Source organism: Malaclemys terrapin, chromosome 5 (assembly GCF_027887155.1).
Source record: "Malaclemys terrapin pileata isolate rMalTer1 chromosome 5, rMalTer1.hap1, whole genome shotgun sequence".
NCBI classification, from domain to species: domain Eukaryota; kingdom Metazoa; phylum Chordata; order Testudines; family Emydidae; genus Malaclemys; species Malaclemys terrapin.
The window spans coordinates 79963117-79987783 of record NC_071509.1 but is presented as its reverse complement, the minus strand read 5'-3'; positions in this window follow the sequence as shown (position 1 = coordinate 79987783).

Genomic DNA, 24667 nt, shown 5'->3' with positions numbered 1-24667 from the left:
GTATAGGTGGGATTATGTTTTCCAGTGTTCATTACTTTGTATTTAACATTGAATTTAATCTGCTATTTTGTTGCCCATTCACTCAGCTTTGTGAAATCCTTTTGTAACTCTTCACAGTCTGCTTTGATCTTAACTATCTTAAGGAATTTTGTATCACCTGCAAATTTTGCCACCTCACTGTTTACCCCTATTTCTAGATCATTTATGATTTTGTGATATTCTAATTCTCATTAATACACAATTGCTATATTTTTTTTCAGATTAGTGTGAGTAAATTCTAGAAGCTATGGTTCCCTGCAACTGCAGTTTCCAGCTAGACTGCATCCTTACTTGGGACACCTTTATCATTTAATTCAGATTGCACTTAAATAATTATTAATCATTTATTGGAGAGAAAGGGGTGTTAAACAATAGATATCATAGGCAGCATATGCTTGAAGACAAGGTTGCTTGATAGCATAAATATGTTATGTTACTGTTAGTGGGTTATTAATCATTGCGCTGTACAAGAGCTATGTTATTACCCAAGAACCACTCAATACCCATGGGCAAGGGGGTTCCAGTAATATGTTGATTCTGGTATGTACATTCTGGTTCACCAAAAAATGTGATATGAGGTCTTAAATGAAAGCTGAGGGGACACTGATCATCAATAGCATTGTGGAAATGTATTCACAGATACTGTATAAAGAGCTATTTACACATACTAAAAATGTTTTAAAAGTCTGAATCAAGACAGTCACCAGCAGAGGTGAAAAACAGACAGGAGGTCTGAAATGTGTATCTTGCTGTTGGAGACTCAAATTAAGCATTGTAAGCTAACATAGTGCATGCTCATTTACGTGTGAAGTCTAAATGTTAACAAAGATGTGAAGTCAATACAGAAGCCGCATACAGGAAAAACAAGCCACAGGTAGTAATCATATCTCTAAGGACCGACAAACTATGAGGATATATGTAGAAGTCAAAGATAACACCCTCTCCTCATGCACTTAGGGAGTAAACTGTGTATTTACCTTCATGAAAACAGGATCTCAACCAACCTTGGCTGAACATGCCATAGAAGACTTTGGGTGAAAAACTTAACATAGGAGGTTAAGGTTACATATAAAACAAAATCATAACATGCTTTTCAGAGACTAAACTTATGTTTCCAGTTTTCTTACTCATTATCTCCAAATCTCTAGCCGTTGATAATAAACTCATTTATAGTTGGGGGTGAGGGGAATCTCAGTTCTGTGATGTTAAGCCAAGTTCTGGTCCTGAGCTAAATCTGACAATCTGGTGTGCACACTGTTCCTTTGGAGACCACAGACCTGGTATTTCTGTGGGTAGCTAGTGTTGGATTCACAGGGGAATGTTTCAAAGGGACTGGAGCGAACCTATTTTTAATCTACAAGGGAAGGGCTGGTAGAGCCCAGAGGAGATTGTTTGAGAGCTTGTGTGTTGAAGAGTTCAACATGAGAGCTCTCCAGGACATTTGCTGTTCATCCTGAGCTGAATTCAACTATTTGGCCCACAGTGAAGTCTAAACTTGAAGGAAGTGCTTATATTCAACTAGTCATGCAAGTAAATCAGAATAAAATTGCTGTGCAATGGTCTGCTCCTCAAGGGGACCTTATTGGTGGGGATGTGATATTGAGTTTTGAGTGGTGACAGCAGCTCTGTGTTTGCAGCTGCCCATCTGAACCCATTATTGCTTGGCACTTTTATCATAGTGTGATTGAGTTGTGCTTATTCAACAGCTAGCCAGATACTCCAAGCACGCACGGATGTAGGTGTTTCCATGACTCTCGGGGAATGGTAGGATATGTAGCTAGCAGTATCCAAAAGGCTATATGTCTTGACTCTTGCACCTGTTACATGCTGTTTCTATTTAACTCTGAGTTTAAGTAATTATTTTTAGGGGTTTCCGTGACTGCACCTGGTGCTGTTTGGTCTTATCTGAATCACTTGATGTGCAGGTGCAGACGGAGGCATTCAAAGGGCTGATAGCTCATTTTGCTCCCACACAGGAAAACTCTAATAAGTGCAAATGAGGGTTTAATAGATTAGCAGGATGCGAAAAACTGCTCTGAAGCAGTTATACAGGCAAGTGTGTCATGACAAGAAGAACTATATTCACAGACATGGCAGTTTTTGCCACCAGGGCCCGCAATCCTGGTGTATCCTCTTCTCCCTTGTGAATTTAGCCTTATTCTGAAGAGAACTTTAGTCACTGAACTACTTTAGGGGTGTTCAGGGCCCTGTTCTTGGCAGAGCATCCAATTACTGGCCCTGTCTACTTTTTCAGGATTATGAAAATAATGAAGAGAAAAATAAATAGCTGAAAGTGCATTAAACCACATCCTGCTTATGTAAACAATACACCTGGCAGGATATTTTTCTGCTTACTAGTATAATCCTAGCAGTAGCATCTTTAAAACCTACTTCACTTGTTAAATATAGATATGTGGTAGTAACCTAAATAAATAGAGATGCATAGACAGTATAAGAAAGCATTTTAGCAAAGTGTAAGCAGGTCACTATTCCTACTTGTTGATAATATAGTCATGGATTGTAATGTAATTGAGCCATAGCACTGTAAGTGCCTCATAATTCTGTCTTTACTTTTTGCATGGCTTTATCTGTTACTAAACAGGAACATTGTGCAGTGAGTGGGTGAAGAGTAAAGGAAATACATCTGCTAAGATACAAGTTTGGCTTTAAACTCAATATTTTATTAAGGAATAACACTTTGTAGGGCTTTCTTTGAGGTGATACATCTTTCTACTGCCTTTGGGCCACTAGTTCAGGCTTTGTCTTGATGAGGAAAATTGGTCCCTTTGTCTAGTGTTGAGTCAGGATAACAGCTCTAGCTTTAGTTCCATATTTTCCATATCCTATCACCAACCCTCTCACACTCATGGTTCAGGAAGCTAGGCTAAAATATAACCCTGTTAAAAAAACAAGCTAAAGGTATCATCCTGCATCTATGCCAGGAAAAGTGAATTAGAGAAACTCAACCACTTTTCTATTCAAAACACATCTTTAAAGGCATACCATTAGATACTATACTAATGACTAATCTTATTTTTTCACTGATGTAAATAAGTCTTCATTGACTTTAGTGGATTTCAGCTAGATTTACATCAGCATATGAGAGCAGAATTTGGTTCATCATCAGATATGGAAGCAGATGACGTGCTTCACTTTAAAACAAGCTGGTGTTTAGTATCATTTCAAGTCAGTACAACCAACATGATGTGTGCTTTATTTCTGAACATACACCACATCCAATGGAGGGAGGAACCCCAAATCTACACTTAAGTCAGTCTCTGTAGAATTAACTCTTCATAGATGTACCAAGACATTTAAAAAACTTTCTACAGGTTCTCTTCTTGCTGTTTAGTTCAAATTAATACTGGGTAAACTACTCACAACAAATATTTTTACCAGCACATTTAATTTTTTAATACAAGGTATCTAGGAACAGGATTTTTTCATATTTGCTTTTAAAAATTAACTAATGGTTTATTGAAATATTTCACTTCATGGATTGCTTCAATAGCCGCTATCGTTTTGAGCATTCACTATTCATATTTTGGTATGTGACTGGTAACCTAATTTGCACAGAATTCTTCTGCTCCCAAGGTTGACACACAGATTTCTGGTATAAATACTATTTCACATGACTATATAGTATACTGCCATGAACAGGGGCATGAATGCATACCGAAAGTGAACACTGATGAAAGAAATTCAGTTTAATTTAAAAGGTTGATCTTTTTTCCAGCAAGTCTTGCCCTCTATTGCCCAAGTTTGATGTTCATAGGTGTTGCCCACTCTGCACACAGCCAGCTTCTTTCTCATACACACATGCAGGGCTGGGCAACAATAAACCTATACATTCTCATGTGTGTTCAAGTGATGATGATGTGTCAAGCGTAGGCGCTGAAGTGATTTGCATGCAGTCACAAAAGACAGTTCAGCTGAGGCCCTGTAAAAATTTAATCTGAGAACTCAGCATTTCTGTAATAGGGATTTTCCCCAATTCTCTTGCCCAAAACTTCCCCTCCCACAAAGGATTGTTCAGTGTGCTGTGTGCCAGATTATTGCTACCCTTCACCCCAGAGATTATTATAAATGAGCTCCTCTTAATAGAAAGAAAATTGCAGTGCTAAAAATAGATATTGCATGCATTTTAATTAAAACATGGGACAGGTCTAGAATAAAAGTATAAGAGGTTTTGAAAGTGCAGCACTGTTCAGGAGCAGAAGCCAACTATCTAGATATTTATAGATACAGGTGGAAACTATTCCGGACATGAGAGATACGTGCCCTGCTTTTGATCCTAAATAGTAATGACAGATATACATGTAACACCAACAGAGCCTGGTTGCTGGCAGGCGGAATCGAACTGGGGACCTCTGGAGCTTAGTACATGAGCCTTAACAGCATGAGCTAAAAGCCAACTGGCTGTAGAGCAGACTCATTTTATTTTTCTCTCTAAATGGTCTCAGTGCCACTAGATGGGACAGAACACCCAGGGCCAGTGCTAACTTTTTTGCCATCCGAGGCAAAAAAGAAGAGCGCCGCCCCGCCGTAACACTCCCTCCCTCCCCTGCGAGTGCTGCACCCCCGACCCCACCCCCCAGCGCCGGGCCGCCAAAAACCCCCCACCTCCCCCGATTGCCACACTGGGCCGGCCAACTCCCCCCTGAGCGCCACGCTGGCGAAACCCCCGTCCCCCCCGAGTGACGAGCCGGGCCGCACCGCCCAACCCCCCAGAGCGCCGGGCTGGCCAACCCCCCCCTTCTCCCCAGCGCTGCGCCGCTGAAGCTCCCCCCCCCCAGCGCCACACCACTGAAACACACACACACAAAAAAAACCCCTCGAGCGCCGCCCCGCAAACAAAAACAAAAACACTGCGAGCGCCCCCCACCACCACCCCAACATTGGCCGCCCCTTATAAGGTGCCGCCCCAAGCACATGCTTGGTCAGCTGGTGCCTGAAGCTGGCCCTGACAACACCACACCCACAAGGTGTGTGGGTTTTATACACATTGAAATTACATGAGTGTTGAGTTCTGCTCTTGCAGAGCTTGATCTTTTGCTTTTAATTTCCCTCCTTATTATTTTCTATCCTCTTACTGATACTAAACACTGTAGCTGAAGTCCTACTACCTTTGCTTGAACAGCTTTCAGCTATTTTATTACTTTCCCTCGGTGGGGGAGGGGCAAGTGGGACAATTTGCTGCAGGGAGTGTCTAAGGCTCCCCCCCTCCTGCCTCCGCCTTCCCCCGGCGCCTCAGCACGCTGCATCCAGTGGCGGCCCTAGACAGCGCTGCAGTGGCGTGGCTCCGGCGGGACCTGAGCTCCTCCTGCTCAGAGCCACATGGTAAGGGGGCAGGGCAGGAAGCTCAGGTCCCGCCAGAACCACGCCACTGCAGTGCTGTCCAGGGCTGCTCCTGGACGTGGCTTGCTGAGGCTCTGGGAGAGGGGAGAGGTGGGGGTAAGCGGCATGGTAAGGGGCCAGAGGGGTTGGATAAGGGGCAGGGAGTCTTGGGTACAGGGAGCGGGTGGAGGGGTTGGATGGGGCAGAGGTTCGGGGGTGGTGGTCAGAGGACAGGGGGTTGAATCGTGGGTGTTCCGGGGGTCTGTCAGGACTTGGAGGAGGGGTGGGTAGGGGTCGGGGCAGTCAGGGGACAGGGGGGTTTGAGGATGGTGGTCAGGGGGCAAGAAGCAGGATGGGTCGGGGCTTCTGAGGGGGGTAGTCGGGGAGCAGGAAGTGGGTGGAGGGTCAGATAGGGGGCAGGGCCAGGCTATTTGGGGAGGTACAGCCTTCCCTACCTGGCCCTTCATATAATTTTGGAATCTCTATGTGGCCCTCGGGCCAAAAAGTTTGCCCATGCCTGCCCTAATGTCTCTCAAAAAAAAAAAAAAAAAAAAAAAAAGTGGCTTTGCGTTTTAATTTAATCGCATGATACGCTCTATATAGAAAGCCCATGTTCACTCACAGCATGCGTCCCCACTACTGCGGCGCCGCATTACCATTAGGCCTCCCCTCCCCTCTGACTACTATTTTAGAAAATTCTTTGACCTATATAAGCGGCCGCGTCAGGCGTGCCCAGCGCAGTGTCTACAGTGGTTGTAATCTTTGTCGCGTGTACTCTACTGAAGTAGCATAACAAGCCCATGGCTTTACATTTTAATTCAATCGTATGATACCCCCTTTTAATTTTAAAATATGGATCCATTCGTTGTTAAGATAAGAAAAGGAGCAGACAAGCTGTTCATGTGAAAGAGCCTTTTCAAAACTAGCACACATGAAAAACAGACTAAGAAGTATAATGTTCCAACAGTGCCTCGACTCACTCATGATTTTGTACATTGAACAAGAATTGGCTTCATCAGTTAATTACAATGATGTGATTGAGGAATTTAAGTCCATAATACCTGGTGAGCGATGTCTCAGTCTCTAGGACAGGAAGAAGAAGAAGCCTTAATCTGTTTTGGTCAATTTGGGTTAGCTCATTATCTGGTTAAAGATAAAGATCTTTGTATACACCTGATTATCACTACAGCAGAAATTTGGTATTTTGTCTCTCATTTTTTAAGTAAAAAGTTTAGTTGTTAATTAAAAAAAAAATAAGTTTAGTTAAGTTTTAGTTTCTTTAGTTTGTTTGATGAATAAAAATAATGTCCTTTATGATTGAGTATTCAATAAATGTTCACCTTTAAAAAAAAAATTCCCTGGGAACACACCCTAATGAATTGTGCTGTGCACGCCTATGTGGGCCATGCTTCTTGATGTTGCCAAAGCATAACAAAGTGATATAAAGTAATATTTAGAGCATACTTTTTGCAAGATAGTCTCCCTCCTGTGCACGATGGTCATGACAGGTACTTCAACATCTATTTTAATTTCTGTCACAGTTCAAATTGTTCCGCAAGACACGGGGTACATAAGAAATTTTTCATTTAACTACCTGTGACGGTTTGGATCACAGAAACCCCCTTGCAATGAGAATTCTGTTCAACCATGATTGCTTAAACCAATGCTTTTTCAGAACTTCAGCTACCACCTTTCCAACAGACTTAGGAGTTGAATGTTTTACGATTACTGAGATGTGGCATTTGGAAATATCAGAAAACCATTCTAAAAAGAGCGTAAACCTTGTTGAATTTACAGTACTTCATGCAGCTATGAAATGCAAATTTTTAAATGTTTTTTGCAACATACCTTAAACTCTTTTTGGAATTTCTTTACATGTTAAAAGTACGTAGCATCCAAAGTTTTTATGAAAGCAAATGGTGAGGCTCAGGATATGTTTTCTGTACTATACACTAACCTGTGGAGGAAGTGGACATATACATTATTGTATGATCTATTGATAGGCTTTGTTGTGTATATTTTAACATTCAAATACACAAGTGAGAAGTTGCAATAGCCTACAGCTTCTCACACTTAAAAAACAAAACAAAACAGTATTTCCCCCCTAATTAGTCCAATATTTTATTAAACTAATAAAACATTAAGTTGCAAAATCAGCTTTGTTTGAGGTTATTATGAATGGGCCCAACTGCACTCCTGGAATCTGCAATGGGGATTTATCTACCCCCAGTAGCATCCACTGTTTTCAATGGGACTTAGATTAAGTGCCTGAATCACTTTTGAGAATAGGAATTAGGTGCTTTTGAAAAATTTATCTTAATTAAATAAGCAGTGTGCTTGTATCAGGTCATGTCATCAGTTAATTTTATGCCACAAGCATGCCTGAACAAATAGTAAAGCTGATTGAGACTACAAGAGTTTTTTCATTAAATGCTTTCCACCTTTTTTTGTACAAACTTTTCAATCAGCTCTACCAGTTTGGATAAGGTCCATGTCCAACATAGACCGCCATCTACAACTTAGACTTGATCAATCAAATGAAAGTAAGAACAAAACATGAGGAGCACGAGTTGCTGCTCAGTTATATAAACACAATGCTTTAGTTAGTATGCCAGTCTCAGTGAACAATTTATTTTTTTTAAATTGAACCCAAGAGGTATCAAAAAGGATTCAAACACTTATATAGATAATGAGAACATCTGCTGTTTATATTAAGTGGATATCAAGGGATAAGTCAACCACTAAGGGCCCAATCCAACTCCTACAGGAACCAATGAGTTTTTTCCCATAGGAATTGGATTGGGCCCTAGTTGCCAGGTTTAGGAATAAACTTCCCCCTCTAGGCAACTTATTCTGTAATTGTACACTCCAGGGTTTTATGCACCTTCCTCTGAAGCAGCAGGTACTGATACAAGTTCAGTCAGACAGGATACTGAACTAGATAGAAACAATGGAAGTATCAAACCCATTGTCTTTCTATACAAGACAGTAAAAAAGTAAATAAATTTGTGGGTCTAAAATAGACCTATGTAAAGAGGTACAAGTCCATTGAATTCAGTAGAATTTTGCCCATTTAAGACTTGATCCAATTTTCATTAAAATCAATGGAAATTTTTCCACAGATTTCAGTGTGACCTGGATTCAAGCCTTACAGTATAATTAAAGTTGCCTTCATTGTCTCATAACTTATGGAGGCAAACTTGGTTTGTTATGATGTTTTGTTTTATGTATATTATAAACAAATCTCCCTTAAATCATCTGTAAAGAAAACAGACTAGCTTTATTTCCATCTTGGTTAAGAGATTGCTATCTATTTCCAAAACAATTTCCTTTTTCATCTTGTTCAACATGTTGCCTGATGTATCCAATTTCAGCAATGTGATCGGATTCAGTAGTGCTGTTACCACTTATTCCAGGGACAAACCTACAAAAAAGTAATAGCTAGTGAGGATATGTTGTAATTGGAACCCTGAGGCTATAGGCTCAGAGCCAGACCCATAAGTCTTTGGATCCAGAGTGGGTGGATGAGATGATACTATTACTGCCATTTAATTTTTTGCACTTGCCTATACTGCTTTTACACACAATTTGGATCTAAACCTGTCCTCAGATATGCCCACATAGCTCCTGCTGACTTAAATTGGAGCAGCACACGTCTGAGGCACTGCCTCTCCCTCCAGTGCCTTGTCCCCTTCATCTGGACTTCGATTTTTTTTTCTTATGCTTTGAATAGCAGTTGCTTCTCAATGCAGCCAAAATCAGCTTTTTACAAATCCTTTTCTACTCTTACACCCATTCGTTTGCTTTTGATTATTACCCGTTTGACATACGAGTTTAACAGAGACTAGACAGGGCCCTTTCCCACCCTATTGAGTTGAAATTTACCATCCATTTACTAGGCATTGTGCTATCTGCACACAAATTACACCGAGCTCACCATCAGCCATGGCTACTGTGCAGTATTAGAGGAAAGGTCAGTTTATGATATAACTAGAATGTTTCAAAATCTGCCAAATTTTAAAATTTTGAAGATTTTTGACTGGAAAGGCACCTAAAATATGGTTGAGCATCTATAAAAATTGAAGTTTTTAGTTTTTCAACTTTTAAATATGACTTTTTTGGTCAAAAATTGTTTAACACCCACATGCTCCCCATCTCACCCCAAATGTCAGGAAATGGTATTCAATAAATAATGTTGACTGAACAACCTGGCCAGTCACACCGCTTTTTTTAAAAAGTTTTACTATAAAGTAGCCACTGGAAATAGAGATCAGTAACTACTACAGAGATACCACTTTGTAAAGCTCACCCATATTATATGACTGGGCCCAGAATACAAAGAGCAATCTTTGATCATCACCCTTATTACCACTACACTTCGATTATCCCAGATTACTATCCCATGCACTGATTTTGCCAACAAACCGCAACAAATAGAGGTATGGAGCTACAAGAACTGTGGTAGGGTGACCAACTAGCAAGTGTGAAAAATCGGGATGGGGTGGGGGTGGGGGGTGATAGGCGCTTATATAAGACAAAGCCCCGAATATCAGGACTGTCCTTATAAAATTGGGACATCTGGTCACTCTAAACTATGGGGACTCTGTGCTTCCTCCATGTATAAGTCCTGGTACATGCCATCTGGCAACATTCAAAAGACTTGCAACTGGCAGTAGTATCAGCAGGCGTGGGGATAGAGATGAGAGCTGGCTGGAAAAAAGGAATCCTTTTCTATGGGATTTTTTTTAATTAATCCCAAATCAGGATGAAATGCTGAAGCCACAAATCTTTTCACAGAATGGATTTAAAATCCATTTTTGGAGAACTGAGATCAGCTCCCTGGCTGGCCTCTCCCTGCCCTGCCCCCACAAGGTTCCTATCAGTTTCACTTATGTAATTCACAAGAGCCTTCCAGCCTTGCTGCTGGAGAGGCAGAGATTCTGGGCACTCAGTCTGATTTTGCAACTCCAGGAGGTAGAGAGCCAAGACTCTCTGTTCCCAGAGCTAACCCTGCAGGAAAACTTTTGTCAGTTTCACTGAGAACACGCTGTATAAGTACAGAGGGTAAAATAATTTAGGCCAGGGGCAGCACAGCAAACTTATTTTTACAAACAGTTGCATGGGCTCTTTAATGTCCAGTGAAGGCCAATTCAATGGAATCTTGGGCCTCCAGCGAAACCATTAGATTGGGAGAAGGTAGTGTTAGTGTTACCCAAACTCCCCAGCCATGCCAAGGTGGAGGTACAGCAGAAAACAATACATAAATAACTGGCATGTACATAGGTGAAAATACATTTACAATAGTGAATGGAGTTTCCCTATTAAACAGGATTGAGGAATCTGTGATATACGCCAGCCAGAAAGGCAATAAAATGGATGAGCTTCTGATTCTCCAGGGGCTCAAATTTGTCGCCATGGAGCTCTCAGCTAGCATGAAGTAGCTTATGCTCCTCATCACATGGCACTAGAAAATAGCCAGCAGACATCACTCCATAACCTGGTGAGCCGCTATGGCTTGATACCACTGTCTGACCAGCGCACTATCCATACAGCGCTGACAAGACCTAATAAGTGTAAAGTCTCTGATTTACTGCAGAGCCTATCAGACCCCTTTGCTATGAGAGATCTCACTCATGCGCGCCTTCATCAATGCCCATTACTAATCATAATCCACTTTGTTAGCGAATCATTAAAATAAAAAAAAGCATTAGGAAGGTATTACTAGTGAATCCCCATAGTGAAGTAGAAATCTCCTCATTATCCTATTATTGCTACAATTAAGTATTCATTCTGTGACTTTGGACATTTTACTACCTGCTCTTCTAAAAGTTCAAAATGTTTTAAGTATCATGAATAGAAAAGCAAAACTATTTTTCTGCATAAAAAGAAGAGCATTCCCACTACAACTACAAACTTCACATAGTGCTAGAGTAACATTATTATGATGTTGAACCAGTAAATCACAATGGTAAATCAAAATATTTGAATAGCCTGAACATCAGGTAAAGATTGCTTCCTTCCTTTGCAAGAAGTACATAAACTCCATAGCATACTTTTAGTTGCCTGTGGTCTCTGAACAGTAGCCAATAAAAATAGTTATATTAAAAAAAAATCTATTTTCTTTTCATAGGTAATCTTCAATCTTATTTCATAAAAATTATATAGTCTTTATGGACTAATGAGGCAGGTTATGTATTTCAGGGAATCTGTTAAGAAATCTTAAGTACTAAATGTGACTTTCAATCATGTTCAGGTATTGTAATGTATCCTACCAAGTTAAAAATGAAGCCACCATAAGCCATTTATATCAATAATGCACATATAAATTTACCCCAATGATTAAAGCATAGCATAGTTGTCCAGAATAACTGTGCATTGAACAGTTGTGCAAAATTAATGAATACAAGTTTCCACTTGAATATTTTTATTATGTTCCGTTATCCTTTGGGTAAAGCCATCAAAGGGAGCCCAGAGAGAAATAAAGGACAGCATGATACTTTACAGCTATATAGCACCATTAATCTGAGAACACCAAAGCCCTTCTCTAACTATACATACAACTTCAACAATAAGATGTAGCCACCTGTTGGATGGAGAATAGCAGCCAGGTAGGTGACTGGTGCACAACAAACTGCAGAAGTTACGCTTCAGTCTTATGCCATGCAATCTTTATTATCCATATTTTTAAGGTCTCTTTGGAAACATCCCATCTTGTTTCCAAGCTTGTGACCCCTAGAAGAGTTTAATTAAAGGCAATGACACATTTTAGGTAGGAGGAAAAAAAGTCAGACAAAATTCAAACATACAATCAAATTCTAGTACCACATAAATGTATTACACCCTGGGGAGCTCTGTGAAAACCAAGGGCAACAGAATCCTCCTCATAGGGCCACATACACAAGCCTTCACAGCCATTATGTTACAGGATATGCAAATAGAGAAGTTAGATTAAAAAAAAAATACTGTTGATGGAAGATTGCAACATAACACTACTTTTACTACTCAGAATGATAACCCACAAGAACCCCTAAAGAGGGAACACCCTGCTTTGTTTCTCTCTAAAACAAAGAGGTACAATTTACCTCATCTCTTATGGGGCTGGCTTTCTGCATTCTGACAGTGGCTCCCAGGCTGCACACTTCACTACAGAACCTCCTAGCCTGCAAGCAGGGCCAGGAAACCTCCGCCCAGGCAGGGCCAGTTCTGTGTATTCCACGGGCTTCAGTAGTGGCTGCATTATCCCCACCTGGGTGGGTTTAGGTCAGAATTTAATTACACAGATACACTGGCCCCATTCCCCTCATCTGCTGACCTGACCTCATCCCCAATCCTTCTCTGTGCATTGCCATGGAGAAACCCAGGGTAAAGCATGCTTGACAGCTTGCAAGGTCTATACCGCCCTCTGCATGGTCCCTCTGATCTGCCTCCATGTGCAGCTGAATTCTGGTAGTTCTGTTGCCTTTAGGGCTTTCTTAGAGTGTTATGAGATGGAAAGAATTTGGTCTGCAGCGATTAAATAATCTGGTGTCTTCAGATGAATCCATAAGCAACCTGTAATTATTTATTCAGGGATAAAGATGCATCAAACCATAGAACATGTCATGTATTGTTGGCAATAGTGGTAGGTAGTTGGACAACTACTCATCTCTCAGCAGAGGCTGCTAGTTAATGCTTGACAATATTGGCAAGAATATTAATGAAGCTGGCATCTCCTCAACGCCTCATGAGTGTACTCCCTCTGCCCCTCACCATATGCTGCCCTATTGAAATGTGGAATTTCTAGCCTCTCCAAAAAAACAGCTAATACTAACAAAAAATACAGAGAAATAAAGACTTTTTTTTCCTTCACTGCCTTAAGGATAATTAGCACAATGCCTGGGATCTTAGGCCCCAAGACATGGGACTTTGTAGAGCAGGTGTGTACTCACACAGAGCAGCCTGCAGAATACAAGCCTTAATTCATTTTATAGGAAATTCAGGACTTTTAAAGTGCTGCACTGCGCCCTTGGAATGCATTCTCCAGAGATTTTATTGTGTTTTAGCATGTTACCCAGAGCCAGCAGTCTCAGTTTTATTCTGGCACCTGTGGCAGTGCAACATCTTCTGGATGCAAGTCTTCTCTTTTTTTTAACCTTTATAGTGTAAATCATCCCACATTCACAATATTTCAACATCTTTGTTGGTTCACTTGATTAAACAGTCCACTGAGACTTCAAGTAGCACTGGTCGCTGGTGGTACTTGCAGTACATTGCTCTACTACAGCTGGCTCAGATAGGTCAACTTGCAAGAAGGATGTTAAACAGTGGTGAAAGTAAGTCCAGTGACTTACTGGTACGCTGAGGCCAGCTCTGGCCCCCAGAAGGGGCGGGGCCTAGGGTGGAGGGGTGTAGCTGAGGGAGTCAGAGCCAGCCTCCCGCCGCCCCCCTCCCCACCGGGGTAGCAGCAGCAGCAGCCCGGGGTTTCCAGGGGCTATTTAAAGGGCCCGGGGCTCCCCTGCTTCTACTGCCCTGGCCCTGTAAATAGCTGCGTGAGCCCTGGGGAAGCAGCAGGGCTCCCGCGGCTATTTAAAGGACCAGGGCAGCAGAGGCAGCTGGAGCCCCAGGCCCTTTAAATAGCCCCTGGAGTCCCCCCGCTACCCCTAGGCTCCGGGGGCTATTTAAAGGGCTCGGGGCTCCCCTGCTTCTACTGCCCTGGCCCTTTAAATAGCCACCAGAGCCCTGGAGTAGTGGCGGTGGGGCTCCGGCGGCTATTTAAAGGACCAGGGCGGTAGAAGCAGGGGAGCCCTAGACTTTTTAAATAGCCCCCAGAGCCCCACAGCCCTACCCCAGGGCTCCAGCAGTGGGGCTATGGTGGCAATTTAAAGGAGCCCCAGGACCTTTAAATTGCCCCCTGGGGAAGCCGGGCCGCCACAGTACGGCAAACCGGCTCTTGCCAGTACGCCATACCAGGGCGTACCGGCTTACTTTTACCTCTGATGTTAAAGGACTAATATCAATGAGGTCTGAACCTATAAATGCAATGTAGGTTCTTACGGGATAATGATGGTCCTTCTCCCCTCTCTCCTGCCTTTTCGCAAAGGCCAGATTCTGTCATCCTTATTCATTTTGGCCCTGATCGAACAGCGACAACCCCATGGGCAGACTCATGCCTCCACCTGGGGCAAAATCTGACTCTAAAACATTATTTTGCTTTTTTAATTGAGTGTAGGTTTTCAACAGGTTATGATCATAATACTTTTTATGTTCGCGTCAGCAAAATCTTATTTCTCAAAAGTTAGTTATGCAGAGTTTTGCTGAGCTACTGAAAAAATAGTCTATTTTTATTTTAAAAAATGTAAACAGCCAGTATTAGATCTGAAATACGTGACAACACATAAGCAAACAAAGCCAGGATATTTTCCCAGACTACAACTATTTTATTCTCCTCATTTAGGCTTTTACCCCACAAGAACAAAGAAGTAGTTAATAGCATTGTGATAGTGGACCTTTTCCCCTAGATCCCTATCCCAACATCTATATTTTATTAATGTGCTCAGAGCCACTGTTTAGCAGAAGAGCTGCTGGAAGCTGTTAGAAAAAGCAGGAAACAGTAGGAGAGTGGTAATGGGTGGTAACTCGGTTTCATAATCTCACTGTTTGGAACATCATCATAATACTTTTCAGTGCCTCTTTATTTTCCTCACTCTGGCACCTTTAGAAAGTGAGGCATAGGTGTTTATAAAACCTTCAGTCAAATATGATAGCTAATATGTACCAAGCAACACTTACATGTTGGGAATCCTCATGTCAGTATTGCTTTTGGCACTTGACAGCAGAAGTAGCGTCATCAGTTTCAAAATGTTGCCTAAAGATCTTAAGTGTGTTTCTCAGGAGACATAGGAGTGAAATATTTGGTCCATACCTGTTTTGTCCCCTGAAATTGCACGTCACCTTCCAAAGGTGGCAAAATCTGATGGAAAACACTAATGGCAGAAAGTTGAGAAATTCATTCTCTTGTGCCCATTGTAACAAGTTCCCCTCTGTACTCTATAGGTGAGTGGAATTTGTGTTATCAGCTTTGTTAATATAAAAGCCACAGAGTTTAAGCTGCAGTTTTGACCTAGTTTCCCCACTCATAACTTGATCATCTTTAGCTGGTCTTCTTTCATCTCTCCATGTCAGAATCCCCTCTCCTGTCACCTTAACTTTTTTGGCCATAACGGATTTTTTCCTCTTAATCTATTACTCGTGCATTCTGTGATCAGCCAGTGAAATCAATGAGATATACCTGAATAAGGAGTAAAGGGGGCTGGCCAGCAGCCCACACATACACACCATCATTGCTGTATTACCTTTTGTTTGCTTTTTTTTAATCTTTGAGATTTAGATGTTCACTTGTTCATTAAGATAAGGGAAAACTTGTGTGACAATGTGGGAAGCGTGTCTGTACAATTTATGAATTCTGGCTTATATTATGAGTTATTGCTATATCACTGAATGGCCCTATGTAAATATGGAATCCACCATTGCTGGCAGGACCTACAACAAGGCTGCACCACACTAAGGACAATGGGTAATACTTAACTTCAATGACTGCGCTTTGACTGGACTATAGATATATCTGGAGGGTGAAAAATTGTTCTCCTTAACATCAGCGGATAGTACAAGAAGCAATGGGCTTAAATTGCAGCAAGAGAGGTTTAAGTTGGACTTTAGGGAAAAACTTCCTGTCAGCGTAGTTAAGCACTGAAACAAATTGTCAAAGGAAGTTGTGAAATCTCAATTACTGGAGGTTTAAGAACAGGTTATACAAACACCTGTCAGGAAGGGACTAGTTTATTGTTTAGTCCTGCTGTGAGTGAAGTGGACTGGACTAGATAACCTCTTGAGGTGCCTTCCAGTCCTACACTTCTAGGATTCTATGTGCTAATGGTGTTAGCTTCTCCAAGCTGGAACAACTTCCTTCTCTTGTCTGGAAGGATTAAGTGGAAAGAGTGAATATTCCCTGACCGGGACAGAAGGTTATAGAAGGACTCCTGGAAAAGATGGGGCAGGGGGAGAGATACAGGAAGTTTGGGCAGGAGAGGTGAAGGGGAGAGACCAGCCAAGCTGGGGGAGGGGGATCCATGTTAGCACACAAGTTGGACACTACTTCACCTGAAGGATGTTGGATAGCTGCAGACAACCATGGCCCCAGCCCAAAGAATGCTCTGGAGTGGTGAGAAAAGAATCAGGGAAATGCATGTAGGGTTTAAAATTTGTAGTAGGTTTGTATTTCTCCGGTGACTAAGTAATGAGCAATAGTGTGTTTGTGTTACACCTCATCACATGCCCCTTGCAGAGGTAACCCAGAAGGCTCATGCCTTTGGGTGGACTTCTAGGAGTGGGTGGGGTTGAGTCAAAGGAATCAGCAGTGGTACTAGGGACAAGGCAGTTGGACCGCATGGCTGAAAATCTCAGGATGGGGAGATAGATAGAAGGGGCACATGTGCTTAGAGCCCCTAAAAGTAGGGAGCGTGTTTGTGCTCTGTTCAGCCTCTGGAGGTTTAAAACATCTGGGATCCAGTAGCTGGTTCCCCTCCCACCAGTCATATGCGTGGCCCAGAGAGGTGATGCTCGGTTCACATATCAACACTATGTTGAGGTAAGTGTTTATAATTATGGATGGGGAAGAGTACTTCCATTCTCTGGTCCTGATCCTAGAAACATGCCTCTGCTTCTCTTTATACCTCTGAGTATTCCCATTGGAAGTGTTTCAACCCCATTTTTGAACTGCAATAAGTTTTTCTGACTGAATGATCTCATTGTCATTACTCCTGTGATATTGTTCCCTCAGCTTCAACATGCTCTTGTATTTGGAGCAGCTTGAACTTTCCGTGAAGCTTCATTAGTATGATTTGTGAAAGTTTATCCAATTTCTGATAATCAGCAGTTTACATTAAGGGCTTAATCCTGCTCCCACTAAAGTAAATGATAAATTCCTTTAGGCCTTCATTATAAACCACTGTCCAAGTAGAGCAAGATTGGGCTCTAGGGACTAGATTCACAAAAGGACAAAGGTGCCTGAATCCCAGACCCCAACAACCCCCCTGCTCAGCTGCCCCCATGTCCTGTAGGTGCTCCATACCTAAATTTTTGGTAAAAGTTCCCTAGGTGCCTACACTTGTCTCTGAGTACGTGCACTGCAGCCTCACTCGAAGTATCTGGATACCTCAGCCCAGCTCATTTGTCCACCCAAATTGCCTATGAGTCCCAATCCAATAAAGCATGCTCAGACCTTACCATGCAGATTGGGCCAGTGGAAGGCAGGAAGAGGACTTTCTTTATAACTTTTAGCCTGGTGGGGTTGGGGGAGGGAAAGAGAGAGCAAGACATTTAGTGTTTAGGGCACTCACCTGGATATCAGAACCCTGGTCATTGGGTGAGAGAGAGAAAGGGTGTATGCATGTAAGCATGAGGAGGAGTCTGCAGCCTGGTGGTTAGAGCACTCACCTGGGAGGTGGCAATCCAGGATTGACTCCTCCTGCTCCAATGACTTTAAAATTATTTATCCACTGTGGAACAGTTTCAGCAAGACAGATTGAGGGATAGCCCAGTGGGCAGGGCACTCAGCTGAGACGTGCCAGATCACTATTCAACTCCCTTCTCCTCCTCAGGTGGAAGAGGAATTGGAACCAGGGGGGTCCCACATTCCAGGTAAGTACCTGGGTTAAAAGTTTGAGGACAGAGGGTTGTTTTTGTCCTCTTGGCATTAGGTGTCTATACCATTTTGCTACAGGCCAAAGGAAAGGTTTGCAGTGGAGAATCACAAGCTGAGGATTCACCTAGTTGCAGCATGAACTTAAGTGCTGAATTCTCTGAGAGAAGCGGGGCTTAGGTTACACTTATTACCTTGGGATATCCCACTAGTTAGCTTAGGCAGGGAGATGCCAACATACTGGGTTTTCTTAATACCATTATCGGGAGCCTCTTTCCTCACCTCATTCATTGTACTGGGAGCATATGTGACTAACTCAGGCTTCATGAATCCCAGTGATTTTCTAGGATTCTACAAGGAAAGGTGTAGTGACTCTTAGCATTGCCATGCCTAAGTTCCTTTGTGAATCTAATCCTCTATTTCTCACCTTGCTTTTATTTTGCTTAAGATATTGGTATGAGAAATGACAGGATAATAGATTTACATACACTTGTTCAGTAACTACTATTTATATTCTGGAATACATTCATCTACTGGTATTGCTAGGCAAAGTTGTCAGCAGAATATTTTGAACTATGAGACTGTCTCAAAAATATTATGGAATACCTTAAAGCAAATGCAATGTATTCAAAATATGGAGACTAATTTTTTTTAAAGTCCTCTTTTAAAAACAAGAGATTTCCTGGATATGTGGCTTGTTAAATTTTTTTTTTCAAAAGTTGGGGATTTTTCACACCCCTAACCCACATAAGTATGTCAGTTACTCTAACTTAAGTATTGACCAGGCAAAGATCTCTTATTTACTGAGAGTCCAAATTCCTACCAGACTAATAGGTAGAGGAACATTATAACTAATGCATTAAACTCTAAAATTATTTTTTCAACATCAACATGTTGTACCTTGAAAAGTTGAATATCCTACCATTTTCCGGGCCTAGACAAGCAAGTTTTGTGTCCCAATATCCAGGAAGATAAATCTTGCATTGCTAGCCCTGAAGGAACAGGACTATTTTTTTTATTATTAAACCTGATATTAGAAATGGGCTGGATATCTCCCATTCTGGGCCTCAGACAGTTGCACACCTCCTATGTGTGCAACACAGACCTTGAAAGCCCTGAATATGACTTCCTGTCTGACTTTGCCTACCAGATGATTTTGTCTGGCCCTTAAACACCCAAAGGATGGCATTTCTCCCCCTTCCCCCGCCCCCCCCGCCCAATGTATCCTCCACACACTGTGTATGCAAGGCATGATCTTGCACACAAATCTAGAATTGCATGACTTACCACAAATGTCATGGCACACTACTGGCCTCAGACCAGTGTAATTTTATTATTATTATTATTATTTTGAAGGGATGGGATTTCACAATTGGTGGGAAAGTATTTTATTGATATATATTTTAATCCATGTAAATTGTGGCTGTTTGAAGTTGCTCCATCAGAGATTTTGAATGTTAAAACTAATCATGGGTTGATGGATTGGCAGGCAGAAAGCAAGTGAAGCAATCAAAGGTGCAGAAGGAATGCAATCACATGGCTCTAATTTATCACATACAAGCTGACAGATAAATAGATAGCAAAAGGTGCCTTTAAAAAAAAAGTGCTATTTTTTAAGTTTCCTCCATTTCTAGCTGCATTCTCCATTAGAGAGAGAAGGAAGAATGCTGGAAATAGTAAATTCTTTCAAAGTAGTACTGATTTTTAAGTGTGTCCATCATGACAGTTGTGTTCTTTAAAACTTTCCTTTTACCACGTTACTGATATTCAGGGTAATATCAATTTTCTATAGTTAAAGTGAGGAATTAGCATAAATATTGGTATGTGGCAGTTTTTAAAGGGTGTACAATGCTTAGAGTATGGAACTGTGTTCTGTTCCCCACTTTGTCATAAATTTGCTGGGGAACACTGAGCTAATTGTTTAACCTTTCTGTGTTTCTTTATACCTTTTATACCTCTCAAATAGGTAGAAAAATACTTGCTTACCTTCTATAGTTACAATGTACTAATGATCTATTTAAAAACAACAAGGAGTCTGGTGGCACCTTAAAGACTAACAGATTTATTTGGGCATAAGCTTTCGTGGGTAAAAACCTCACTTCTTCAGATGCATAGATCCTTGGATGAAAGCTGCTATTGAATGTAAGTGGAAAAAGTAAAGCAAAAATAAATTGTAGCCATTTTTACACTCATTTACAATAATAAGTAATTTCCTGTGTTTGACACTGTCAAATGTTATGGTTGAGTCTCTATTACTCAGATATGCAGGTACTAAACTGATAAACATTTTGAATTTAATCATACTTCACAACTGTCTTTTAATAATCCTCACTTTACAGAACATACAATTTCTGCACTATCAGGCATAAGCTGTGTAATACAGGAGGTCATTAAGGCTTATGTGCTCCATAAGATCCCCTATACCAACAGTGACTGCTTACTCAAGAATTCACTGCAGTATTCTATACCTTTGTGCAATTCTCCATTTCTTGACAAGAATTACAAAGGGAGGAAAGTAATATTGAAGAGTTCAAAGAGAAGCTGCCTTTAATGAGCACACATGGAGTTCTGTCATAACAAATTACCCTGTGATGCTCATGATTAATTGTGCTGCCACTTGTTGTATGGCAGTACAGTAATATAAGCCAAGCAAGCATAATATAAGACTGTCTGTAAAATTAGTAAATTTCTTTAATTTTATATTTATCACTGCTTGCCAGATGTGACAACACTTCATCATATACGCTCTTGCTGTAGTGTCCTGAATTATAATGGATCCTATATAGCCTTGGTTCAGTTCAGGGCTAATGAGCCTATACAAGCTGACAAGCCATAAAGTGTACAAATTAGAATGAATTTGTGCCAATCTGCAATATAATGATATTACAACCAGCTTTAAAGAGAGTCTCTCTTTTTTGGATATCACACTTGTCAATTAATTACACCAGTCTGTTTTTCATTACGCCCATGTTGAGGACCTGTACTCTTTTATTTGAGGTATTTTGCCCTTGTTGTATAGGAGTATTATGTCCCTATTTACCATTAGTGAGGAATGATATCAGACTCCTAAAGTTTGGATTATAATTGAGATAGGCCTGACCAGCAAAGTTCAGATCTCAATCCAAACTTTAAAGTTCAGAGAATGTTGAAGATGGACCCAGGATTTTGGGTCAGGTTAATTTAGGAATTATAGTATTTAAACCAGGATTAAAACTCAGGAATCCCTGCCCCCAGCCCTATGCTCAGACCTCAAATGAAAGTTATGTAATGATGTGGTTTAGACTACATATAGTTCCAAATATTTACTTAAGATGTCAATATAAAGAGTTTAAAGAAAAATGCTAAAACATTGGGTTGTGATGCTTTGATTTACTTGCTGCTCACCTTCTGATGGGATGACTACACTGCATCTGATCATCCTTCAAGTTGAAGGAAATAAATCTAGGTAACCAGTCAAATGATAGAATTAGTAATTCTTAAATGTATCTCCATAATGATTATATTTCTAGGATGGGATTTTCAAAAGTACTCAGAGGTTACCTACCTCCGACTTCAGCAAGAGTTTTACCATTGCTGAAGGGGAGAAGTGCTAGGCCAAGAGTAAGAGCTTTGGAAAATCCTACACCCAGGGGCTAATGAGCCTGAATACGTTGGTTTTGTAAGGTGGCAGTTTCTCTCCCCTCCACGATTTTGCAGTTAATCAGAATAATGAATGCTAGAAATCCTAAGGGAGAAGAAAGGCAATAATTTGGAAGAGTACTCCAAAGGTCTCTCTGCACATAAGGGCTGCAAAACTACACTAGCTCTTTTTGCATACCTGCATTTACAGATCTGGTTTTTGATAGGGTTTTCATATGTTTTCTTTTGACAAAGTTTATTTCATACTGTTATACCTGGGTCTACACTGATGGATTTGTGTGAGAGACTTAAATCTACCCTACGCTAATCAGTGCAGAGTGAGATTCCGCATTATTTCTTTACTAGAGTAATAAAATAATCCCTGTTGTGTCTATTGCAAAGCTATAATAAATCAAAGTCTATGTTGTATATGTTACTTCACCCATATGTCACTTTTTCAGAGTAATTTGTAACCTTATGGGATATAGTATGTTTGTTTGGAATGGGGTATATAAACCCCAGTCCATATCTGGCTAAGAGAGGATTAACACACTCACCTTGGACAGGGTGGTGAAAATGGTATGTCCCCTCATTGCAGAGACTGTTTAAGAAGTAGCCATGAGGGAAAGAGGTTAGTTCCCATCTGAGCCTATTTTTCCTTTCCAGAGTACGGGGAGGGAGAGGGTTATAAAAGACTTACTCTGGCTTTGGGAGTTCCTCTGAAAAGGGTCAGATGCTCCTTGGGAAAACAGACTGCAGGAATCTTGGTTCTAGAAAAAAATTCACCATTAAGATGCATAAGAGGGTATAACTAAGCACAGTGGATAAAATTAAGAAAAATCAGGATGAATATCCTGGAAAAACAGAACATAATCTCCATCTGCATTTAAAAAGCAAATTGTAGCAAACACTAGTAAGCATTAGGGGACAATCCTGCATTAGCAGACAGATACACTAGGTTTTTAATAGTCTTTTCATGCTTTCATCACTTTTGGCTTCTTTGATACTTTGCGTGGAAAGACTCCACCCCAGGAAGTAGTCTTTTTAGTGTGTTTTATTTGATTTCTTGGTACAAGAAGCTCTTTAAAGTGTGAGCTTAGCCCCAAGAAGTTTGGTTTACATCTAGACAGTGTCACTTAGCTAGAAGCAGCTGGACAGTTAAAGTGGGCTAGTAGATTTCTTCTCTGAACCGATAGCACCTTTTAATACCTCACAAGAAAGCTGAAGGCATATCACAAGGAGGCTTTGTGCCAGGTCATCGTTCAGGTGTCATTCATCTGTCAAACCACAGAGGATAGACATGCCTTTCAATGCATTAGTGGAGATGTTGGCATCAACTACTACAGTCCACTGAAATGTGGTTAAGTACTCTCCCCCACATGGCATTCAAACACTTCAATACAAAAAAAAATGTTATTTGAATTATTCAAATTTTGCCACTCATTCAGTTGAGAAACACCTCACTCCACAAGCAGTCCCATTAATTTCTCAGGATGTTTCTTGCTCAGACACCTCTTATAACTGATTCCTCTGTGCATTGCCTGGTCCCTCCACCAACATGTTTGACATTAATAGCAATTAAGTCAAAGAGAAACCTTGGCAATACCCTCTTCAGGGCAATAACTTGTCACCCTTTCCAGCACATTAACGTTAAGGGACAGAGGAAGGATGATATGGCAGCTAATGTACCAGACCTGGAATTTAGGGTTCTGCTACAGACTTTGTGTAATCTCTGTACCTCAGTTCCCCATGGGTAATACGTAGATAATGAGAATAAATCCACTAATATTACATGGTGTGCTTAGATATTACGGTAATGAGCACCAGAGAAAAGTCCATAAACAAATGATAGCTATCCTAGCATAACTGCAAGTGAATATAGAAGCTGCTGCTAACAGGGCCGGCTCCAGCTTTTTTGCCACCCCAAGCGGCAAAGAGGGAAAAAAAAAAAAGCTGCAATTGGCAGCACTTTGGCGGCTGCTTTACCGCGCCACTTCATTCTTCGGCGGCAGTTCAGCAGCTGGTCCTTCCCTCCGAGAGGGACTGAGGGACCCGCCGCTGAATTGCTGCCGAAGACCTGGATGTGCTGCCCCCTTCCAAGGGCCGCCCCAAGCACCAGCTTGCTGTGCTGGTGCCTGGAGCTGGCCCTGGCTGCTAAGCCCTCAAATGAATATTATCCTTTTTTGGCTACTATTTGTACATAGATCAGTGTCAATCCTGATTCTGCTCGCACCACCATATTCCACTGAATTGAATGGATTCACTCCATTTTTACATCAGTGAGAGTGAGAGCAAGAAGTTCTGAGAGCAAGTTTTTGATGCTTATAGTTAGTAAAAATCCATATTCAGATGCCTAAACTGGGGCCTGATTTTCAGTGAGCAATCTTGATTCCCATGAAGTCAAGGGGATCTGTGAGTGCTCTGCACCTCCAGAAGTCAGGCCACTTTTATTTAGATATGGCTTTAGTTGCCTACCAAATTTGACTAAAATATATAAATTCCACTATAGAAAAGATACAAGGGTGTTTAGCTTTATAATCAAAGAAGCTAAATGCCATGTGAAATAAAAATGTAAAGAAAAAAGGTGTAAGACTACCGTGTTTAACAATATCATGCCTCATACCTGATCTGCTGCAATGAGAAATTAAGGGTGTGTACTTCCTTCCTTCCCTGATTTATTTAACCCCCGTTTCTTCTGAGTATATTGATTTCTTACCTGTAGCTGAAGTGTATTTGTTTGAGAGGTTTAACTTTACCTGGTAATTTCACTGTGCAGTTGGCATGCTTCCTTACAAGGAAGAAGGAGTAAGTTCTATTACAACAGACAATTATCTAGAGAGATAGAATAAAACTTTTCTCCTCAGTATGGTCCTGACACCATTGTCTGCTATCTCTCTGCAGGCATGAAATAGAGCTGTATTTTGTGAATGAAGTTTTTGATTATTTTTCAAGAAAAGCCACAGCATTTTATTTTTTTAATATTTTTATGGGAAAATT